We start from the raw sequence: 25,045 nt of genomic DNA, 5'->3' as shown, positions 1-25,045 counted from the left end.
GAGTCCCGGGATCGAGTCCCGCATCGGGCTCCCTGCTCGGCGGGGAGTCTGCTTCTCCCTCTGACCCTCCTCCCTCTCATGCTCTCTCTCATTCTCTCTGTCTCAAATAAATAAATAAAATCTTAAAAAAAAAAAAAAAAAACCTGCTCTCTCATGGCAGGAACAGGTGTTTTGTGTTGCTTTCATTATTTCCACTTACCTAAATCGTATTAAGAATCACTGTGCTATGAGCTTTACATAGACCTTCTCATTTACTTGTCCTAACAACTCTTATCAGGCTGGTAGTATTTTTATCCCCATTGGATAGACGAACAGAACAGAGCTTGAGAGTCACTAAATAACTTAGCCAAGGTCCCATAGGTGGTGACTGACTGAGCCAGGGGTAGAACTTCCTGATCAGAAATCAACCTCAAGGCTGTTATTCTGCCTTTGTCTGCTACATGGCTACGTCTTGGGATCTCCCTTGTGGGAGATCTTCCAGAATATATGTTTCCATCACTTCAGTCTCAGCTTATTATCTTCCGAAGAACTCGCACAGAGGAATGAATTATTATAAAACACTGTTAGGGCAAAAAAAGAGGGTCTGCAGGCTATTTTGGGTGGTCCTTCCTATTTTAATAAAAAACAGGTATCAGGTTTCAGGCCTTTATATGCCTTTGTGCTAATTTGCGTGCCTGACAGTGATAACTTGTATTTGGGTATTTTCAGATTACCGTAAGAGATAGGAAGATGGGTCAGATTTTCCCTGAAAGGCACCCCCTCTGAGACTAAGTGTTCCGCCACCATTGTATTTTGATCGGGGGGCAAGAATGGCTTATCGGTCCTTATTTTGTATAGAAGGCATGTTATCAAATCTTCACTGGCTGTTGTAAGGAGATGCTTAGTACTATGTTCCAATGAATCCCTGGGATTGTGCTAAATGTAATGGTATTTTGTGTCCAAGGTTTGCAAACACAAAACAGAGAGGAGATGAAGCAAATGGAAAAGTATAGAATAGATGGAGTCTAGGAAGGCGGAGGGGAAAAGTAGAGAGAGACATGGGCAGGGTAGCAAATCCAATTGGAGGAGAGAAGCAAAGTCAGGAAAGCGTACCCAGGATCCAGTTCCTAGGGAAAGCAAAAGTTGGAGATCCAGTGTCAGCACGCAGCCATGAGCCACAGAAACACCTGGAGTGATGTGGAGTTGAGACCAGTTGGAAGCCCACGATTGGGAACTCCATGACAGCGTGTGTTGGTTCTTAGGAGGACATCATCTTTCAAATCAAGAGAGTCAACACCAGATACTATTAGAGTCCAATTAATTCAACTGTATAAATATTTATCCAGTGATTTTGGTATGAAAAGCACTGTGGTAGTTGTGCACTGTGAGTAGTCAAAAATCTGTCTCAACAGACCTCCTTTCCCTGTCCTCTCTGCAGATTTCCATTGGCAGCATTTAATGCCATCTAGCTGTAAAGACTGGAAAAGCTCAGTGGCTGAGTTCCAATCTGATTAAAGATGGTGCACCCAAAAGCTACAGTTTAGTTACCTAGTTATAGCCTAGATTGGCATTTCCAAGTTCTGTAATGATTCCTGGGCCAGCCTCCTACTTCTGGCCTGGAGAACCCTACCTCTTACATGTGTGTGTATTAGTTGTAATTTTTTTCTCTTTTTAAAAAGTTGTGATTAAAAAACCCCACATAACACTAAATTTATTATCTGAATCATTTTTAAGTGTACAGCTCAGCTGCATTATGTATATTTACGTTGTTGTGCAACAGATCTCTAGAACTTTCTCATCTTGCAAAACTGAAACTCTACATCCATTAAAACGAATTCGTCCTCCCTGCTCTCTCCAGCACTTGGTCACAGCCTTTCTGTTTCCTGTTTCTATGATTTTGATTACTTTAGATATTTCATATGAGTTGAATCACACAGTATTTTTCCTTTTGTGACTGGCTTAGAATAATGTTCTCGAGGTTCATCCATGTCTTAGCATGTGACAGAATTTTTTTCTTAAGACTGCGTAATATGTTATTGTATGTATATACCACATTTTCTTTATCCGTTCATCCATTGATCACACCTCTTGGCTGTTGTGAATGCTGCAATGAACATGTGTGTGGTGCTTATTTTTTAAAAACCCAGACTACCCCACCTAGAAGTCTAGCAGTCTAGGGAGTGTTGATGGAAACGGAGGCAGAAAGATGCTCAGTAGCAGTTAAGTGTCTCAGGAAGCAGAGCATGTGGGCAGAATTCTTAGCTGCCATGCCCCACTGCCTGTACATTTCACTTAGAAGAAAATGTAGCTTTTGGCATGACCCCCTTGGGTTTACAGAAAGACAAACTTGCAACAAAGGGCTGGAATTTTTCTTCAATGAGTCATGCAGGTCACAAAGCTCAGATCTCTAGTGTCCTTATACGTCACCCAGAGATTTTATGGGAGTCATCCTCTGCTTCCAACATGGAGACATGTGTGCTTTGTCAAATTCCGCAAAGGGAGGCATGCTGGAGGGGAAGAAAGAACACAGATTCTGAACTCTGGACTCCGAGGACACTAATTTTAGTACATTGTTTTTAAACTTGGGAAAATCACTTAAATTCTTTAAATGTCAGCCTTCTCATTTATCAAATGAGGATGATAATGCAGACTACAAATTTTTGGTGAGGATTTAATGAGAGTAATTGTAAATTCTAAAAAAAAAGTGTTATATAAACACTGACTACATTAGTTTTAGTGAATATCAGTATAATAGCATTTGTAGCAAATTTCTGTTTCAACTTGTTGTCATTTATATGTCATTTCTTTTATAACTCAGAGGATAGCATACTTTCTTTATCACATGTCTTTCAGGGTTCTGAAAAGTAGGTTCTCTCCTCTCAAATTCAAATGGAAAAATAGTTGTCTTCCCTGGGGTTTATAGCTACTTTGAATACAGAAATAGTTACTCAAAATTTATCAACTTGTGAAATTGTTTGTGGAGAGTGCCAGAAATTGCTGGTTTTTCCTGGATGTCTATTCCCTCTACTCCTTTAATAACAGAACTCCTGTTTTTTTTTGTTGTTGTTTTTTTTTTACCTGGACACATAGCTGCCTAGAATAAAGATGAGCGTTTCTTAGCCTCTTTTGTGGCTAGCTGCGGTTAGGTATGGAGTTTCGGCCAATTGAAATTGTGTCTGTCTACATATTTTTTAAGCCAAAAAGAAAAAAAAAATGTTAATATAGGCAATTAGCCACTTTCAAAATAATTGGAAGAGTGGGTGGCAGGAGGCTGCCGTCTGAACCACTAAGTTCCAGAACATTCTGTCATTGCTGTAGTCTCTCTTGGAGCATGAAGTGGAAGCCAAGGGATCATCCTGGGTCCCTGATGAATCCAGAGTTACCAAATCAGATCCTTGGATCACTCATTTCTAGGCATGTTTTACGTGCAAGAGAAAGTTCTTTCTTGTTCATGCCACTGTTGCCTTGGATTTTCTGTCTTTCAGAATGGGACCAAACTATAACTGATACAAGTTTGATCACAGTCATGATTATTACTCACATGGTATTTTCAGATATACTACTTAAAAAAAAAAATCCACACCACACATTGTTATCTGTGCCTAGGACATCCTCAAATGCAGAAAGCCTTCAAATGTGGATGTGGCAGATACTGTTGGCCTAACTAAGAAGCAGAAACCACTTGAATGTTTACGCAGAGAGGAGCCAGTGCAGGAGATTGGTGACCGAGAGATTGGAAGAGCCAAATGGAGGATGGTGAGCTAATTTATGGATTATCAATAGCTGCTACCACTGCTGGGCCCAAGGGACAGACGGAAATGGTACAGATTGTATCATTGTTCTCATTTTTTCACTACACTCCCAAGTTTATACGTCCTGCCTCATGGATATGTGGCTTGCTTGGCTAAGAAAGTGTGAGCAGAAGTGATAGATGCTTACAAACAGCTTGCATCACAAAGTCTTTCTGACAGCTGGGCAACTTGATAAATAGGCAGCACTGGGTTTGGAGTCAGGACATCCACATTCAATTCCTGGCTCGGCCACTTACCACCTAATAGATCTTGGGCCAATCATTGGGCTTCACCTGAAGGCAATTTCTTCACTGGGGGAATGGGCTCCATGATGGATTTATACTGATCTGTCAGTGTCCTTTTATCCTGCTACCTTATATGTTGGCTCAATCATATAATAACAGTCCCTTAAAGGAGAAATTCTTGTCCCTAGATTGAGTACTTTATTTTCCCTGTTCTTTGACTAAACATTGTCTTTGTCCTGGTACTTATTCACCAAGTGGGGTTGTTTTTTTTGGTTTTTTGTTTTTTTCCTGTTAAGAATGACTATTTCTTCCATGAACCAAAGCGCTGCAAAGTCAATTCATTCCAATTTTTAATAGAATGATTCCATTGGCTGGGAAAAAGAATGTCAGTTTCAGGAGTGACTTGGCAGGTGCAGGAAAAACATCAACACTCCAGGGCCTCAGATACATGCAGATCCTTTCAAGTGGCGTTGAGTGTTGTGATAAAGAAATTTTCAAAAAGGAGCTGTAATGCAATCTTTTCGTCCCCCACCTCCCCCTAACTACACTTCCAAATTCCCAATTAGGCTTGTCACCTGCCCTGTCACCACCTTCTTTTCCTACTTTTCAGTGGAAGAGAGATTGTATTTCATTTGAGTTACACCAGCCAGATTTCCTGGACTGACGACCAAGGACATCTCTGGTGGTTTTAAATCCTGCACACAGTTGTGATCAAAGTGAAGGGGTAGGGGTGAAGAGTGCCTTTTTAGGTGATCACCAGTAGGTCTGAGAGTTGTGGTGCTTTCCAAATCACTATATCAGTATCCATTAGTGATGTCCTTAGAAGTCATCCTGCTATGTACTTCTTAAGTGTAAAGTCTCAGCACTGGGGAAAAAAAGCCACCCCGAGGAATGGTAGAAAGGAGATGGGATGAAAGAAGGGAGGTCTCTTGCCTACCTGGCTGAAACAGTGCTATGCCTCTCTCTCCTAGGCACTGTCCTGGGATCTCTCACCAATCCTTCTAACTGATGGCCACACAATTTCTAAATAAAAGGCCATGAGTGAGGCTATCACCCCCTCATAGGGCCTAGATTCCTCAGAGACATCCTTATGCACAGGCATCAGCTTGGTCCCTGGGCCAACCTCCTTGGGCAGCCACGGTGGGTGAGATGGCAGAAAGTTCTTCAAAGTCTTTCAAAACAGAACCATGTCTAATAATCCAGTGTTTGGGTTTCCATGACAATGGATCTTCCTGCAGTTTTTCCAGCCTGGTTAAAGCTTTTAAAACCAATACATGCAAAATCAAAACATGGCCTTCCCTGCCTTCACCAAGGAAAGAGGGTGGGATTTCATCCCATTTCCTACCTTCCCTCCACCAACAGGCTTACATCTGTTTGTTTCTATTTCCTTAAAATTTTTTTAAAGTAGTATAAGTAATACACACGGAGTGTGTTAGTTTCCTGTTACTGTTGTACAAATGACCACAAACTGAGTGACTTAAGACAACACAAACTTATTTTCTTCCAGTTCTGCAGGTCAGAAGTGCAAAATGAATCTTAGGGGCTAAAAGGATGTCAGCAAACTTGTATTCCTTTTGGAGACTGTAAGGGAGAATCCTTTTTGCTATGTTTTCCAGCTTCTAGAAGCCTCTTTGGCTCCTGGCCCCTTCCTCCTCAAGATCTGTCACTTAATCACATCTGCAAAATCCCTTTTGCCACGTACAGTACCATAATCCCAGGTTCCAAGGATGAGTAAATAGACATCCTTGGGGATCACTGTTCTGTCTACCACACTTATTAAAAAGATAATAAGTAGTATAGAGGACATAAAATAAAAAGTCAAATCATCCCCCAAATAATTTTTAATTGTATCTGCTGTAAGTTCTTCTGCTTGCTTGCTACCAAACTCTAAATAGCATGCTTATATATTTCTAGTTCTTGATTGGTAAGCTTTAAAAATATCTGTTGATATTTTTACCTGTTGATAAATACTGAATTTAACACACTCACCTCCCTTCTCTTGCTCCTAAACATTCCCTTACTCCTCTAATTAACTGACTTGACATTGACTTTTGACATTGTTTATTGATTCCCCATAAGTAGGATACAAGAGTTGCTGTATTTATATTTTTCCCCATGTTTCCTCCTACTCTTCTATGCTTGGCTTGTCAGTGATATCATTAGTTTTTTATTGTCAAGGATTATTTTTCTGTAATTATAATTAAGTCTTCCATGTGCTTTGTCTATATGTCTATAGATTAATTCTCAAATTAAACATAGTGATTCCAATACGATGAATATGATGATTCTGAAGGTATTAATCACTGAAGAAAAAAACTGGGTGATTAGACCTTTAAAAAAGGAAATGCAATCCTACATCCCTAAAACTGTACCTCTTAGAGAAAAAAATTCCAAGCCTCAAGGTCAATGGAATTCCCCCCACCCCGCCCCCTGCCCAGCAACTACTCAAAATTGGTTCACATTTTAATTTGCCTCATATAGACCTGTGACTTTCTTGGACAGCTTTTGTTCTACTGGGGACTGTATTGTTTTTATTATTTTCAAGTTCACAGGAAAAAAGAGTGAAATTTTAGTTTCGTATTCAAAATATGTATTGAATGAACTCCATGTTTGTTTGTTTTTTCAAAGAGCCTTCTAACTTCCTGATTTAATTTGAGCTACTTTTTTTCAGGGCAAGCTGCATACAGTCATTCCAAGAATCTCTTCTTTGCGCTTTTGAATGCATTATACTATTTTTTAGATTATATGTGTTCTTGCTTGGAATCTTTATTCATTTTGCTAAAATAACTCCTCAAATAATTTTTTCCAGAAATGATGCCATGGAGATTAGCTTTCTGGGTCCTTGCTTGTTTGAGTGTTGATAATCATTTCTTATGTTCAGTTAAGAGTTTGGCCAGGGATAGAATACTCAGTGCCAAACTTTCTCTCAAAATCTTGAAGTTATCATTTCACTTTCTTGTAGCGTTCATTGTTGCTGATCAGTAATCTGACACCTGTAGGTTGCTTTTTCTTCATAGGAGCTTTTATTTTCTCTTCGGGAGATTTTGGAAATTCTCTTTCCTTTTTTCCGAAGTACTTTAATTTTACTGGGGTGTGTCTAGGTTTAGATCTTTTCCCCCCATTCATCTTGCTTAATTCTTAGTGCTCCTTTTTTTAATTATTATTTTTGGGGTGAAGAGGGGCAGAGGAAAAGGGAGAGAGAGGATCTTAAGTGGGCTCCACGCTGAGGCAGGGCTCAATCTCATGACCCTGAGATCATGCTTAGTGCTCCTTTTAAACTCTTCAGTTTTCCCCGACTCAGGGCATTTTTCTTCTTTTATTTCTTTGATTATTTCCTCCATTCATTTTTTGTTCTCTATTCTGGAATACCTACCGTATGGGGGCTGGACCATCTGGATTCATCTTATAGGTCTCATATCTTTCTTAATACGTTTGCTTTAATTGCTGTAAGGTTTTTCTAATATTAGTTCTCAGGACACTAATTTGGATTTTATCTCTATTTTATTATTTAGCCTAACTATTAAATGTTTTATTTTGATATTTGTGCCTTTAATTTGTGAGAAATCTTTGTCCTTTTCTTGTGTGCCCTCTCCATTCTTGTTTCACAGGGACGTGTTCTTGTTTTATGGATGCAACAGCCTTTTGGATTTCCATCAGGATACTAATTAGATTTTAAATATTTCTCTTCTGTTTCCTAAGCAACCTATGCTCCTGAGTCACTACTCGCTCATGTGCTCCTTTTTATTTGTGCACAGCAAAGGAAACAGTGTGCCTAATAGGTTGAGAACAAAAGGGAGAGGAAGGGAAAAATCAGGTTGAGGGGCATCCAGTGGTCAGTTCACATATGACATGATAAGCACACTAGACCTATTCCATGTGTGATAGGAGGCACTGGAACTTTGAAGTCAGGAAGCAATATGATTTGGTATTAGTCTGTAAGCATCATTCTGACCACTGAGTGGAGAAAAGACTGTGAGGATTTGAGTTGACGAGCAATTAGGAGTCATGGTATCCATCCACATCTGAGAAGAAAGTGGGGCTTGCATGAGTTGGTATGTTGTCACAGTTCCCATTTCCTCAAGGGAAGAAGTTCCTGGAAAAGTAGGTCTGTGGAGAATAGTGGAGACAAGCGGCAGGAATTGGGGACACAGCTGTTGAGATCAGTCTGGTTGGTCTGGTTGGCGGGGGTGGGGAGAGCAAGGAGGTCCTGGCCATGGGCTCTACTGTTTATTCTATTTGGTCCATTTTCCACCAATTCAATTTCTGAAAATTCAACTCTGGACTTGCTGATATGATAAGGAGAGGTTAGGTGGGAGGGAGTGGGCTGAAAAGGAAGGAGACAAAAGAAGACAATCTCATGCAGTAATCTGGGGGAAGAATACCATTCCAAGTCCCTTTGGGTTTGCTGGATCAGACTTGACCGTGCATTCTAAGGGATGGCACAAAGTTGACAACTCTCTGAGTTCCTCAACATTGTTCTAGGTCAGAGAGGAGCTGTGTTGTAAAGTGGGAGGAGACAACTATAGCTAGTTTGAACACCAGCTCTATTATTTGTTATTCTGTAGCCTTGTGTTTAACTTCTCAAACTTCTCAGTTTTCTCATTGTAAAACTGAGCTCATAAGACCAACCTCACATAATTGATGTAGAATTTTAGATGAGATCGTGTAGGTAAAGTGTGCATATAGTGAATGCAAAATTTAGTGTTTTATTAAGATTTACTCATTTTTTCATTCATCCATACATTTATCACCACACAAGCCTGATGATAATGTTAATTATCTGGTGATAATTGCCAGCCATGATTATAAATGCTCTATATATTAACTCATTTAATTCTCATGACAACCCTAGGAGGGAGAAAGTGCTCTCTGTCAAACAGTATTGGCTAGGTAGCACTGTGGTAACAAGCAAACCTAAATTTCAGTGCTTTCTACAACAAAGGTTCATTTCTCACTCGCATTCCATGGTTGCTGTGGGTCAGCTGTAGCTCAGCAGCTCTTCCTCACTTTGGCATCAAGGTCAAGGTCAGCCCCTATTTTGGTCTCATCACAGAGGGGAAAGAGGTGGCTGAGCCAGGTAACAGTTCTGAAAACCTCTGCTCAGACATGTTGCCCATCACTTCCTCTTTCATTCTGCTGGCCAGTTGGCATGGCCACGCCTGATTCGAAGTAGGCAAGGGTACTCACCTATGAGAAGAGTACAAAAAAGGAAATTGGAAGGGATCTTTGCTTTAGGTGATGAAACTGAGACACAGAGAGGGCAAGCAACTTGCCCAAGGTGACACAGCTTCTAAGAGGTAGGACTGAACTCCAGAGTCACATAAATGATAGAAACAAACATTACTTCTCTGTTCTAGGCCCTGGTCCCCCTTCAAAATCCTTTCACATTATTTCTGGAAGTTTTTAGGGAGTGTCTCATGTGTGTTCCCAAAGAGATCCTCTCAGCCCTGACCAGTTGGTGAGGTCTCTGCAACGTACAAGTCACATAAAGGTACCTCCCAGGTATCATCTCTTTTTGATATTGAATCATTACTTACTTTAGACTCTCTTGTTACTGATTCACTGGTACCAAAGCTGCTGGGGCCCATCAGAACTATGAGACTTGGAGTTCAGTGTGGCTTCTGGTGTCTATTCTGTGGGCACTGCTTTGGCCCCATGCCTCTGAGGTGTGTGCTTGGGCATGGCAGTTGACACCCCTGAAGTCATGCTATGTCATCCTCCTTTACCTTGGACCCAAAGTACCGTTGCCTTTAGCTCTCAGTATATCATAGTCATTTTTAAAAAAGATTTATTGGCTTATTTTAGAGAAAGAGAGAGCGCTAACATGCATGCAGGGGGGTGTGGAGGAGGGGCAGAGGGAGAGAGAGAGAATCTCAAACAGACTCCCCGCTGAGGGCAGAACCCGATGTGGGGCTTGATCTCATGATCCCAAGATCATGACCCAAACTGAAATCAAGAGCTGGACACTCAACCGAGCCACCCAGGCTCCCCTCATAATGTTTTTTGAATTATGTTTTTATTTTTTGGAAAGGTAAAATGTTCATGTTATAACAAATAACATATAATAACAATATAAGAAAACATACAATCTGGTTTCCATTCTTGCCTACATGTGCCCTACTCCCCCTTTCCAGGATAAACACTTATATTAGCTTCTGATATTATTATTATATTATATATAACTTAAATTCTTCTGGAAATTCTTCATAAAAACTAGCAATGTATTTTTATCTCCTTTTCTTACACAAAAGGCAGCATACTGTGTATTATTCTGGACAATTACAAGTTAAATTGGATCCCTCCAAAACATATGTTAAAGTCCTAAGCTCCAGCACCTGTGAATATGGCCTTATTTGGAAGTAGAGTGTTTGTAGATGTAATCAAGTTAAGATGAGGTCGTTAGGGGGCGCCTGGGTGGCTCAGTTGGTTAGGCGACTGCCTTCGGCTCGGGTCATGATCCCGGAGTCCTGGGATCGAGTCCCATATCTGGCTCCCGGCTCGGCGGGGAGCCTGCTTCTCCCTCTGACCCTCTCCCCTCTCATACTGTTTCTCTCTCTCTCTCTCAAATAAATAAATAAATAAATAAAGTCTTTAAAAAAAAAAAAAAGATGAGGTCGTTAGGGTGGACCTTAATCCAATATGATTGGTGTCCTTCTATGAAGAGGGAAATGTGGCCACAGACATAGAGGGAGAATTCTGTGTGATGACAGAGGCAGAGACTGGGGTAATGTACCTGCAAGCCAAGGAAGGCCAAGGATGGCCAGCCAAGAATGGAAGCTGAAAGAGGCAAGAAAGGACTTCTTTCGAGGCTTTAGAGAGAGCCTGGCCCTGCCAGCACCTTGATTTTGGACTTCCAGCCTTCAGAACTATAAGACAATACATTTCTGTTGTTCTAAGCCACCTAGTTTGTGGCACTTTGATAGCGTTAGACCTAGTGAACTAGTGCCTACACTCTGCTTTTTTTCACTTAATATAGCAGAGATTTTCTGAAGCAATACGGAAAAGCTTTTCCGTTGTGAAAAATGCCACACAATATTCTGTTATGGATTACCATAATTTATTTACCTTGCTCTATTGATGAGTACTTGAGTTATTTTTGGGTTTTTACCGTTACAAACAATCTTGCAATGAATACTTTTTTTTTTTTTTAAGAGAGAGAGAGTGAGCATGTGTGTGAGTGGGGGGTGGGGTGAAGATGGGGGTGGGGAGGGGCAGAGGGAGAATAAATTCTCACATATATTTTGGTTAACATCTGGACTTCTATTTATCTGTTTGTGTTCTAATACTAAAATATTTTAAATTTTGTGTTTTAAAAACACGTAATATTTAGTAGGGCAATTCTTTTTTTTTTTTTTTTTTAAAGATTTTATTTATTCATTTGAGAGACAATGAGATAGAGAGAGAGCATGAGAGGGGGGAAGGTCAGAGGGAGAAGCAGACTCCCTGCCGAGCAGGGAGCCCGATGCGGGACTCGATCCCGGGACTCCAGGATCATGACCTGAGCCGAAGGCAGTGGCTTAACCAACTGAGCCACCCAGGCGCCCTAGTAGGGCAATTCTTTACTCACTGCTTTGCTGTTGTTGTTTTTTTCCCTAAAAGTATTCTGGCTCTTGCTTTCTTATTTACATATATAAACTGTAGAATCAGCTTCTCCCCCATTTTCACTCACTACATTCCCTTTTTTTAGGTTTTAGACAGTTTCATTGTGCTCTTTCCCTCTGATGACTGAGCTATCATCACAAACCCAAACTTTTCACGCCTCCCTTTCATCCCTACATTGAGTATATCCTGACCACCTCTTGGACTATAAGGTGCCCTGCTTCTGCCGGGACTCTGCGCCCAACAATCTTGACTCCTACCACTGCCACAGTTCAGGCTGGATCAGGACCTTGATGAAGACATACTCATTCATGCTGCCAGTATCTGTTAGCACCTTCTTGAATATCCAGGAATAATATAAATCTAAGAAGAAATGAATAGCCCTATGAGAAGAAAATTATGAAATTTTTCTTTTTTTTTTTAAGATTTATTTATTTGAGAGAGAGAGAATGTGAGTTGGGGGGAGGGGCAGAGGGAAAGGGAGAGAGAGAATCCTCAGACTCCCTACTGAGTGGGGAGCCCCACAGGGGACTCAATCCCAGAACCCCAAGATCATGACCTGAGCCGAAACCAAGAGTTGGATGCTTAACCGACTGAGCCACCCAGGGGCCCCATGAGCCATGCAGGCACTCTGAAAATTATGAAACTTTTCTGAAGGAAATATACGAATATACAAAAACATAAATAAAAAGACACATTCTTTTCCTGGAAGGGACCATTTAATGATATTTTTTCTCTAAATCAATTAATCATTTGATGCATTCCAATAATACACAAGTGTGATTCTTTCCCAACCTTAAGTGGTATTTTAAAGGTCCTCTGAGAGAATAATGGGAGAGAAAATTTTACAAAAATTTTGTAATGAAGAGTATTGAGTAAAACATCTTTTAAAGTTACAGTAATTAAAACAAAGTGGTAGTAGTGAAGACCAATGGAATAAAAGATAGGACCTAGAAAAGGGCCAATTATATGACAACTTGGTTTATGATGTAATGACACTTCAAATTGGGTGAGGAAGCACAATGTGTTTAAAAAATGGTAATATTGAGATACAACTCAGCCACTTCAACAAAACACCAGAAATAAAGCTTAGAATGTTGCTGCTCCATGTGTGGTCCACACACTATATGTTTGTGGTCCATGAAGAGGTAGGTCCTGAAGCTGGGTGTGAGCATTTAGAAACTTTTATGGTGATTTGAACTTGCTGTGCCCTTCAAGTGCATGATCATCTTTTCGAAAAGAGTATATTGCATTATGGAGGTTGAGAATGCATGGTGTATGGTGAAGGTCATGGGCAGTAGGACTCTATTACAACATGTGATATTTAAATTTCAGTTTGAGAAAATGTAATGATTTAAATATTTTTTAAATTTTAGTAATTAATAATTATTAATACTTATTATATTATTAATAAGTATTAATAATTGTTTTATTTCTTAACCAAGCCTTCTTAAATTCATTGTTGAACATTATTAGCTTAATGAAATACATTTTTATTATTTATTTTCTAGCTTTAAAACAACAGTAACTTCAGAAAAGGTATAAGACTAATACAAAGCACTCCTGTATTCACCCAGATTGCCCAGTGGTAAACATTCCACCACATTTGTCTTATTATTCTCTCTTTCTCTCTCTCAATGTAGAGACATGGCAGGTGATACTTTCTGAAATAGCCAGAGCAATATGTCACTGTTCCATACGCTCTTCTAGAACCTTGCCACTCCTCATCAAGAAGAGCAGTCTATGTCCTCTGTTCTTGACCTGCATGGGTGTGTGACTGCTGTAAACAATGGAGTACAGCATAAGTGAGGTTTGTGACTTCTCAGATTAGGTCATAAAAAGGATTCACCTTCGGCCTGGTTATCTCTCTTGAGATACCCTAGGACCCAACTGTCATTTTGCGAGAAAGCCCAGGACATATGGCTGGGCCACAAAGAGATTTTCCAGTCAACAGCATCAGCATCAGCTTGGCTGACAGCCAACATCAACCACCAGACAAGGGAGTGATGACTTAGCCCCTAGCCCTCAAATCTTCCAGCTGAGGTCACAGACATCATGGGGCAGAGACAAGCCTCCTATGCTGTGTGCTGTCTGAATTCCTGACCCACAGAATCCATGAGCATAATAACTGGTTGTTCTATGCCACTAAGTTTTGGGATAATTACTCAGCTATAATAAGGAGAACAATACATCAATAATCTTTTTTTCTGAGTCATTAGGGAACAAATTACGGGTATGAAGCCATTACCTGTTAATGTTTCCTAAAAGCAAGGACAACCTTCTGCATAACCACAGAGCAGCCATCAAAGTCAGGAAATTAACACTGAGACAAGAGTCACTTCTAACCCCCAGATCCCATTTGAATTTCACTGGCTGTCCCCAAAATGTCCCATACAGATTTAGGATCCAATCCACAATCACATGTTGCATTTGTTTGTTTTATTTAATCTGGAACTATTCCTCAGTCTTCATTTGGCTTTTCTGACCTTGACAATTTTGAAAAGTGTAGGCAACTTACTTTGTAGAATGTTCCTCAGTTTTGGTTTGTCTGATATTTCTTCATGATTACATTCAGATTGTATAATATTTTCAGGAATATCACAAAAGTGATTCTGTGTTCTTCTTAGTGTATTATATTAGGGGACACACATTTTTAACATTTTTCATTTGGTTAAAATTGTGTCTGCTGTGTTTCTCTATTGTAAAGTTGATAAATATTTTGTACTTGGTATTTTGTGTAAATTTCCCATTCTTCAGCAAAATTTACCCCACTAGTTTTAGTGTCCATTGGTGATTCTTTGCTTTAATCAGTTACTACTATCGTGGCTGCTAAATGTTGATTTCCTAATTCCATTATTTCTTCTACATGTATTAATTGACTTTCTATTACAAATGAGTTTTCCTTTCTTATGGATGTACATATGACTTGTGATTCTTACTTTATCCAAAGCATTAATCTGTTACTTAATCATTATTTTATGCTCAGATTGTCCCAGGCTGGGTCATTGAGATATGTTTTCTTCATTCTTTGGGCACTTCCTTTCTCTCTGGCACAAAAAGATGTTCTAGACCATAGCAGCAAACTATAGCCCATTGGCCAACTCCAGATTACCTGCTGCTTTTGTAAATACAGTTTAAGTATTGTCTATAGCTAGCTTCACGCCCCTGCAGCTGAGTTGTACGGGAGGTGTATGTTTACCAAAGTTGTTGCACCATTTTATATTCTCACCAGCAGTGTGCTAGAGTTCCAGTTGCTACACATCATTGCCAACACTTAGTATTGTTAATCTTTTTAATTTTTAACCATTCTAATGAGTATATACATGTATTTCATTGTGGTTTTAGTTTGCATTTCTCTGATGTCTGATTATGTTGAGCATATTCTCATGTATTTATCAGCCATTTGGATATCTTTTAAGATATCTTTAAGCCTTTTTTGAAAAATAAGGTTATTCATGGGGTGCCTGGGTGGCTCAGTCAGTTAAGCATCTGCCTTTGGCTCAGGTCATGATCCCAGGGTCCTGGGACTGAGTCCCCCATCAGGCTCCTTGCTCAGCAGGGAGCCTGCTTCTCCCTCTGCCTGCTGCTCCCCTTGCTTGTGCTCTCTCTCTGTCTGTCAAATAAATAAAATCTTTAAGAAAAAAAAAAGAAAAATTAGGTATTCATCTTTTTATTACTGAGTTGTAGGAGTTCTTTTTTCATTGTACTTGACATTGAATGTTATATTAGTATTAGTTTCAGATGTACAACAGTGATTTGACAATTCTATACCTTATGCAATGCTCACTACAATAAGTGTAATTACCATCTACCACCATATAAAATTATTACAATATTATTGACTATTCCCCATGCTATACTTTTCATCCCCATGATTTATTTATTTTATAACTGGAAGTTTGCATCTTTTAAGAGTTTTTTATATATTCTGATACAAGTTTTTTGTCGGGTATGTATTGTAAATGTTTTCTCCCATTCTGCAGCTTGTTTTCCTATTGTCTTAATGATGTCTGTTGTAAAGAAAACCATTTTTTAATTTTTTATGGTCTATGTTTTTATGTCCTAAGATTTTCACCTCTGTCCCTCTTCTGCAAACATTGTAATTTTTGGTTTTTTATTTAGGTTTATGATACACTTCTAATTTTTGTAATGGTGTGAAGTGGGATTAATGGTCAGTTTTTAAAAATACAGATATCCAGTAGTTCCAGTAGCATTTATAGGAAAGACTTTCCTTTTACCCATTGAATTGCCTTGACATGTTTGGGGAAAATGAATTTACCAAATATTAGTGGATCTGTATCTGGAGTCACTATACTGTTTCAGTGATCTTTATGTAGATTCTTTTACCAAAACCTTAATTTTTGAATTTTTGTTTTAATTATTATTCCTCTATAGTAAACCATAAAATCAGATAGTTTTATCCAACTTTATTCTTTTTATTTTTATTTTTTATTTTTATTTTTTTAAAGTTTATTTATTTATTTGAGAGAGTGAGAATGAGAGAGAGAGAGAGTACATGAGAGGGGGGAGGGTCAGAGGGAGAAGTAGGCTCCCCACTGAGCAGGGAGCCCGATGCAGGACTGGATCCCGGGACTCCAGGATCATGACCTGAGCCGAAGGCAGTCGCCTAACCAACTGAGCCACCCAGACGCCCAATCCAACTTTATTCTTTTTAAAAATGGCTTTTGCTCTTCTAGGTCTGTAGGAATTTTCATTATACATTTTAGAATTCACCTGTCAATAGTAACCAAATTGCCTGCAGGAATAGAAATCAGGATTGCACTGACTCCATAAATCCATCTGGGGAAAATTAAGAATACTGAGTTTTCCAATCCATGAACATACCAGATTGCTCCCTTTAGGTCTTCTTTAATATTGCAGAGCAATATTCCATTTTTTCCAATGAAGAAGTCTTGCATGTCTTTTGTTAACTTTAATGTGCCAAATTTTTATAATTTTTCTATGTTGCTATTACTATAGTTTTTGAAATATAATTTTATTATTACGGAATCTAACAATAAAATATTTGAGGGTTGTCTTTGTTTTGTATTCATTTCATGTTTCCTAGAGATTTAATTTTATAAAATTTTTCAAAAGAATCAGTCTATGAGAGATTGTCCTTCACCACAGATAGTAAGAAAAGCACTTGTCTAGAGATAAAAACCTGAGATTTGGTCAGTGCTTTCAGTTTTCATCATCTTCCAAGCATTTCTGGAAAGGGGGAATAAAGAGCCAGGGCAGTGCATGCCCAACTGTTTTGGAAAAACTGCTCTGGAAGTGCACATATCAATCCTGCTCATAGCCCATGACCATACCTTGCTGGGAAATGTAGCGTTAGCTGGCTTACATGAGTCCGGTTATAGTTATTTCTATGGAAGAAGGGGAACATGGATACGGATATAGTGGGGGAACACTGGCATTCTGTCACCATGGATGTTTCTGGATACCTAAATATTAATGCACTCCTGTCTTTCAATGTCACTAACATACTCACACCTCCTCAGATGAGACATCTCAAAAGGCTCTTCTGGGTGAATGGCTTGGATCTCAAGCTGATATGCATTCTCCTCCATCAAGTTTGACTGTGGCTTCTCATGACCTGATGACCTACTGTGGAGCAGAGTACCATGTACCACTTACTAGTCCCAGGGAAGGACGCTAAATATGTGGAGGATCATTGCCATGTCAACCACCAGGAATAGAAGGTCCAAACACTTCTGCCCATTGCATCTTGGTATCAAAGTGGCCAAGGAAGACAGCACTAAATGAAACAATGCTTTACATACCTAGAAGGGGGACAGAGCAAGATTAGGTTCAGTGGTGTACCACAGGGTCTCTCCCAGCAGTGACACAGGGCAGCTGGCCTCTGCTGACCCCTCTTACGCCACAGTTGAGGGAACACTGTTCCCTTCTCAAGGAGGACAGATATAACAATGGGCTTGGCCAGGTGCCATTTGACACACATGCTTTAAGCCGAGACAAGAGAGTACTTATTGAGTCTAAAACAAGAAAAGATATTCTCACACAGGGCGATAAGCCTGCACAGACCGTGCGGGCTCTTTATCTCTTGGTAGGAAGTATTCCAGGCCCAAGGCCGGTTCCTATGCAACAGATAGGGGGCGGGTGGAAAGACTGCATGCATGAGGCTGCCTTCCCCAACACTCATAAAACAAAGAACACAGGTTTGTATCCTTCCTAAAGATGCACATTGAAATGGTCGGCTAGGTCAAGGACAACTGCAATAAAATCCTTATTTGGAAAAGAAAAGAAAGGAATTGTAGACACCAGCCAGCAATGCTCCATAGCACTGATTAATTCTCGCAGAACCAATTGTGAAGGCTCCTTGCCTTAGCAGTAGTGACTTTTAGGGCAGACTCTGGTTCTATTCTCTGGGCAGAACTCTTTTATCTATTGTTCTCTCTCTCCCCTTGTTCTATAATGAAGTGGACACCTAGAGAGTCTGGCCCACTTAAAGTCTGTGTCACATGTACAACTTGCTTCTTGCTGATGCAGGACATACTGGGCTCCTCCTCCAGATCCATTCCATCTGGGTCAAAGCCCAGGGTCCTGGATGGATACAGAGACTTTTCCATGGTGTGTTGGAGGATTTATCATCCGGCTAGGAAGTAGCATCCGCCATTCCTCTCCCATCTCAATGGCTAAAACTTTTCTTTTTTTTTTTTTTTTAAGATTTTATTTATTTATTTGAGAGAAAGAGAATGAGAGACAGAGAGCACGAGAGGGAAGAGGGTCAGAGGGAGAAGCAGACACCCTGCCGAGCAGGGAGCCCAATGCGGGACTCGATCCCGGGACTCCAGGATCATGACCTGAGCCGAAGGCAGTCGCTTAACCAACTGAGCCACCCAGGCGCCCCTGGCTAGAACTTTTCATGTGGATATAACTGGCTGCAAGAGAACAGGAAATGTAGACTTGAGCTGAGTAGCTCTGCCCTCACCTAAAACTTAGGAGTCCTGTTATTAAAGATGTAGATGAAAGATACTTGTGAGCAGTTAGTCAGTCTTGGCCATACTCAGGCATGATATCTCATTTCTACACCACACTGGTCCAGTCATGGAACTCAGTTTTTGGGACTCACAGACAAACATAAACACATGCACACTCACACAAAGCTTTTGTTGGTGATAATAGACTACTTACTCAGTTTGGGAAAGATAGATACTATTTATGTCACAAAGGATGGAAATTATCCTACCACACCTTCTTGTTCTTTAAGGACCCTCATCCCTTTCACTATGTTTCTCAGCCTCTATTTTCCCTTTACTTTGCCTGCTCTGTATTTCGGACTTACTATTCAGTCCTATTGCTGAGAGCTTTGGCTTCCTTTCTGTGTCCTTGACAATTCTAAAGCCCTAACAGTCTCACTTTCCACCCAAGTGATATTATTAAAGGATTTTGCTAAAGGAAGACGGTTTTCCTTTAAAAGGAATTCAAGGGCCAAGTGTTAAAATTATTATTTTCTTTTATCCTGCTCATAGTTTGTGTATGGTAGAGAAGGGACCAGAATGAAAAAAAAAATATGCTGGGTGATAGACATTGGGGAGGGTATGTGTTATGGTGAGCATTGTGAATTGTTAAGACTGTTGAATCACAGACCTGTACCTCTGAAACAAATAATACATTATATGTTAAAAAAAAAGAAGAAGAAGAAGAAGAAGATAACAGAAGGAAAGAATGAAGGGGGGAATATTGGAGGGGGAGACGAACCGTGAGAGACTATGGACTCTGAGAAACAAACTGAGGGTTCTAGAGGGGAGGAGGGTGGGGGGATGGGTTAGCCCAATGATAGGTATTAAGGATGGCATGTATTGCATGGAGCACTGGGTGTTATACGCAAACAATGAATCATGGAACACTACATCAAAAACTAATGATGTAATGTATGGTGATTAACATAACATAATAAATATATATATATACATAATATGTACAATACATATATTTGCGTAGTGAGATTATGGAAATATTATTTTTTCTGTTATTTTACAAATGTATTATTATAGAAATAGATTTCCTTTGTAATCTGAAACATGAATTATGTTAAATAGATTATATTAAGGAATCAATAATTTTCTCCTGAAAATTGGTAAACCTGTGACATGAATTATATTCAGCCCAGCTTCATATCTGCATTTCTGTAGGTAAGAAAAGAGAAAAGATCACATAATAATAGCTAACATTCATTGAATGCTTACTATGTTGTAGGTAATTTACTACATACTATGTATGAATTAACTAAGTGAATACTTATTACAACCCTAACAAGTAAGTACTATTTTTATTATTTTCATTTTATCGATAAGGAAACACTGAGAGGTCAAGTTTCTTGTGCAAACTCACACAGCTAATAATAATAATCAAAACACTTGCAGTGCTTATTAAATGTGTTGTTTTATGAGCTATATGCATATTAATACTATTTAATTCTCTCCTGTGAATGCTATGTGACAGAGATCATGCTGCCCATTCACAGATGAGTAAACTGAGGGCCAGAAAGTTTTAGTAACTTGCCCAAGTTTACACAGCTAGTAAGTGGCAAGGGATTTGAATCTGGACAGTCTGGGTCCAAGTCCATGCTCCTAAACTTTGCACTCTTAAACATTAATATTCACTACGCGAGCTTGTATTGTAAAACTAACGAGTTTACTCTCTCAAACAAAGGGGTCCTTGCAGAGATTGCCTTTCAAATACCAACGTCAGGGACGTAAAGCCTGGTGAAGAGTCTGACTGCTGGGTCATTGTGTGTGTTAGTGAGGTCTGTGCAAATTGAGTTCCACTATGGAATCTAGTTGGGTGCATCCATTCACAGCAGGGCGGGAAGACTCCTAGGAGGGCAAGGTTTGAATTACAGCAACCTGAAGATGAAGTGAGACCCTTGCCTGGAAAGTAAACATCAGAATGCTTATTCAAAAAGCAAAGCCTGGATTTGTTAGGCTCTCTTGAGAGATGCCATCATTATTAAAGGCCTTATACCAGCTGGCTTCCCGTGCACAGGAAAGCCTAATGATGCTGACAGGTCACATAAGCTTGCACTAATGGGCTCGTGTTTTATTTATTCAGGTGCTGATTTGACATTTCCCAGCCCCGATGAATCTATGGATTTGGAAATAACTGGGTCCTCTCTATATATACCGTGATGTTATCTCCCCAAATGAAGGAAATGGGAAACAGGAAAGGCCTCGATTCCCTGCAGATAGCTCTCGTGGTTTACAATGAGAATTCAAATACTACAAAAAGCATTAGGCAAAATTTAAAACACAAATCATTGGTGTTTAACATGATATATTGCAAAGAAATTTCTGGCACTCAAAATCTCTCTTTAAGCAACACTTCCACACAGCGCCAACTAAATAATGTAACAGCATCTGGACGCCTTCTAAATCGAGTATGAAATTATGTATTTCTCCCGTGACACAGATGAGACCAAAAGGCAACATTTCCTAAAATAAAAAATGAAGGGTAAATTAAGTAGTGGCCAAGGAAGACTCTTGTGCTTTCTTCCTTTTATTTTTAAAAATAACTTTTATTATTGAAGTAAAACATACATCTAGAAGAGTGAACAAATCATGGATGTTTATTTTGGCACATTTTTACACACACCCATGAAACTACCACTTGGACCCAAAAGAGAGTGCCACCATGTTCTCAGAATCTACATGACCTCTTTAAACCCTGCCTTCAAAATTAATCACTGTCCTGACTTATTTTTTTCTAATTTTCATTTTAAAATATAGCACAGATACATAAACCACATTATATGTATATATATGTGTGTGTGTGTGTGTGTATATATATATATATATATATATATAATAAAAATAATTATAAAGCAAACACTTGTAACTACCATACAGGTCAAGGGATAAAAGTTGACCAGCCATCCAGTACCCTACCACATGCCTCGTCCCTCTGGCAGGAAGACGGAGACTTATCCAAGTAATATAAAAACCATGTCCTTGCTTCACTTTATAGTTTTCCCACCCCATTGTGTATCTTTAAACAAAAAAAAGTTTAGTTATGTTTTTTTAAAAAATATGTTACTGAGCCTGACTGGCTCAGTCGGTAGAGCACGTGACTCTTGATCTTGGGATTGTAAATTCAAGCCCCACATTAGGTGTAGAGATTACTTAAAAGTAAAATCTTGGGACGCCTGGGTGGCTCAGATGGTTAAGCGTCTGCCTTCGGCTCAGGTCATGATCCCAGGGTCCTGGGATGGAGCCCCACGTCCGCTCCTGGCTCAGCGGGGAGCCTGCTTCTCCCTCTGCCTCTCCCCCTGCTCATGCTCTATCTCTCTGTATCTCAAATGACTAAATAAAATCTTAAAAAAAAATAATAAAAGTAAAATCTTTTTTAAAAATGTTATTTAAGTCTCCTTTAATCTAAAGGTCCCCTTCTATCATCATCTTTTACTTGTTCATTGTGTTTGTTGAAAAAATTAGGTCTTTGTCCCAATAGTATTTCCCATCATCAGGCAATATGGCCAAAAATTTCAAACCTGATCATTTCAAATATGATCAAGGTCATAGCTCTTTTAAATGTCAATTTATAGGCAATACAAAGGACAGAGTGAATTCTTACAATACTTATGTAGATGCACTCAGCAATATCCAGTATACCATCTATAGGAAAGTCAGGAGAAATGCTTGATTTTTTTCTTTAAAAAAAAAAAGTTTAAAAAATAATAAGTTAATTCCCTATCATCCTTCAGAGGTAGTCAAATTCTTTTTTTTTTTTTTTTTAAGATTTTATTTATTTATTTGACAGAGAGCACAAGTACGCAGAGAGGCAGGCAGAGGGAGAGGGAGAAGCAGGCTCCCCGCAGAGCAGGGAGCCCGATGCGGGGCTCGATCCCAGGACCGTGGGATCGTGACCTGAGCCGAAGGCAGCCGATTCACCGACTGAGCCACCCAGGCGCCCCAGAGGTAGACAAATTCTTAAGGCATTATTACAAACTCATATATTTAACTTACACTTATTTATTTATTTATTTATTTATTTTTTAAGTAGGGTTTCATGCCCAGTGTGAAGCCTATGCAGGGCTTGAACTCACGACCCTGAGATCAAGACCTGAGCTGAGACCAAGAGTCAGACACTTAAATGACTAAGCCACCCAAGCCCCCCTTAACTTGCACTTTAGATTAAGTGAAAGTAATTACTTTAGAATCCCAGAAACCATGCCAGCATATTTAAGAATATAAAATATGGCTTTCATCACCTTTCCTAAATCAGTGTATTTTTTTTTCAGAGAGATAAATTTTCTTATTCATGGACCATTTAAAATATTTTACTCTTTTTATCCTTATTGATGTTCACCCTTTCCACCTTTGGTTGGTGGAAGCTTCTTCAAGTTGCTCTTGTGTCTTTTTGATAATAATCCAGTACTCTTTGATAGCTTACTTGCTATGACAAGATACACTAGGCTTATTTTGTATATTTCTTGCCCAAGTCCTGGAATTAATTTCTTCAAAAAGTTTTTATTTTTTTTAATAGAAAATGATATTTTAAGATCACATCTCAGGGGCTAAGTGTGCTCATTGCTACTGGGTAGATCACTGTTATAGAATAGGAGAAAAAAATAAAATGGAGGAGAAAATATTGCCAATTACATATATCGGATAAGGGATTAATATCCAAAATATAGAAGGGAACTCTACAATTAAAATATAACACAACAGGGTGCCTGGGTGGCTCAGTTGGTTAAGTGACTGCCTTCGGCTCAGGTCATGATCCTGGAGTCCCTGGATCGAGTCCCGCGTCGGGCTACCTCTCAGCAGGGAGTCTGCTTCTCCCTCTCCCGCTCCCCCCTCTTGTGCTCTTTCTCTCTCTCTCAAATAAATAAATAAAAATATTTAAAAAAAAATATAACACAACAAAAACAAATAGCCAGATTAAAAGTGGACAAAGGACTTGAATAGACATTTCTCCAAAGAAGACATACAAATGGTCAGTAATCACATGAAAATATGCTCAATGTCATTAATCATTAGAAAAATGCAACTCAAAAGCACATTGAGATATCACCTCATACCCATCAGGATGGCCACTATTACAAGAATGGAAAACAAAAAATGTTGGTAAGGATGTGAAGAAATTAGAACCCTTGTGCCCTGCTGATAAGAATATAAAGTGATGCTGCCACATGGAAAACAGTATGGAAATTCCTCAGAAAATTAAAAATAGAATTACCGTAACATTCAGTAGTCCAATTTCTGACTATATACTCAAAAGGATTTAAAACAGACTTTCAGCGGGCGCCTGGGTGGCTCCGTCGTTAAGCGTCTGCCTTTGGCTCAGGTCATGATCCCAGGGTCCTGGGATCGAGTCCCACATCGGGCTCCCTGCTCGGCAGGAAGCCTGCGTCTCCCCCTCCCACTCCCCCTGCTTGTGTTCCTGCTCTCGCTATGTCTCTCTCTGTCAAATAAATAAATAAAATCTTTAAAAAAAACAAAAACAAAAACAGACTTTCAGCAAGATATTTGCACACTCAGGTTCATTGCAGCATTATTCACAATAGTCAAGAGGTAGAAACAACCAAAATGTCCATCAATGGATGAATGGATAAAGAAGATGTGGTCCACACAATGGAATATTAGGTGGCTTTTAAAAAGATGAAAATCCTGTCATATGTTATAACACGGATGAACCTTGAGGACATTAAGCTAAGTGAAATGAGCCAGTTGCAAAAGGAAAAATACTGTGTGATTCCACTCATCTGAAGTTTCTAAAACAGTCAAAATCACAGAAACAGAAAGTATAGAGATAATTGCCAACATCTGGGGAAGGGTGAAGTGTTTATTAGTGTTTAGCGGGTATAGAGTTTCAGTGTTGCAAGATGTAAAAGTTCCAGAGATCTGTTGCACAACATTGTAAATATACTTAACATTACTGAACTGTAGACTTAAAAATGGTTAAGATGGGGATAGTGGGGGGCGGAGCAAGATGGCGGAGGAGTAGGAGACCTGGATTTCGTCTCCTCTCAGGAATTCAGCTGGATAGGGATCAAACCATTCTGAACACCTACAAACCCAACAGGAGATCGAAGAAAGGAATAGCAACAACTCTCTGAACAGAAAAGCGACCACTTTCTGGAAGGTAGGACGTGCGGAGAAGTGAACCCGAGGCGATATTCGGGAGGATAGACGGCGGGGGAGGGGCCTCCGTCGGCCGCTTCTGGCAAGTGATAGAGCCGCAGAGCACAAAATCAGAACTTTTAAGTCTGCTCCACCGAGGGACGTCACTCTGGTGGCTAAGCGGGGGGTGGAACCCTCCGGGACAGTGTGGTCTCAGGACCCTCGGGGTCACAGAAAGCCCGGGGGTGCCTGAGTGTGGCAGAGCTCCCAGGTAACGGAGCAGGGAAGCCAGCTGCAGAGGCGGAGCCCAGGCGCGGGCTCTCAGCTTGGGGTTGTCATAAAC

The sequence above is a fragment of the Leptonychotes weddellii genome, chromosome 2 (genome assembly GCF_054177405.1).
Source record: "Leptonychotes weddellii isolate Sample4059 chromosome 2, ASM5417740v2, whole genome shotgun sequence".
Lineage (NCBI taxonomy): Eukaryota > Metazoa > Chordata > Mammalia > Carnivora > Phocidae > Leptonychotes > Leptonychotes weddellii.
The sequence above is the reverse complement of the archived record's forward strand: the minus strand, read 5'-3'. Positions refer to the sequence as shown.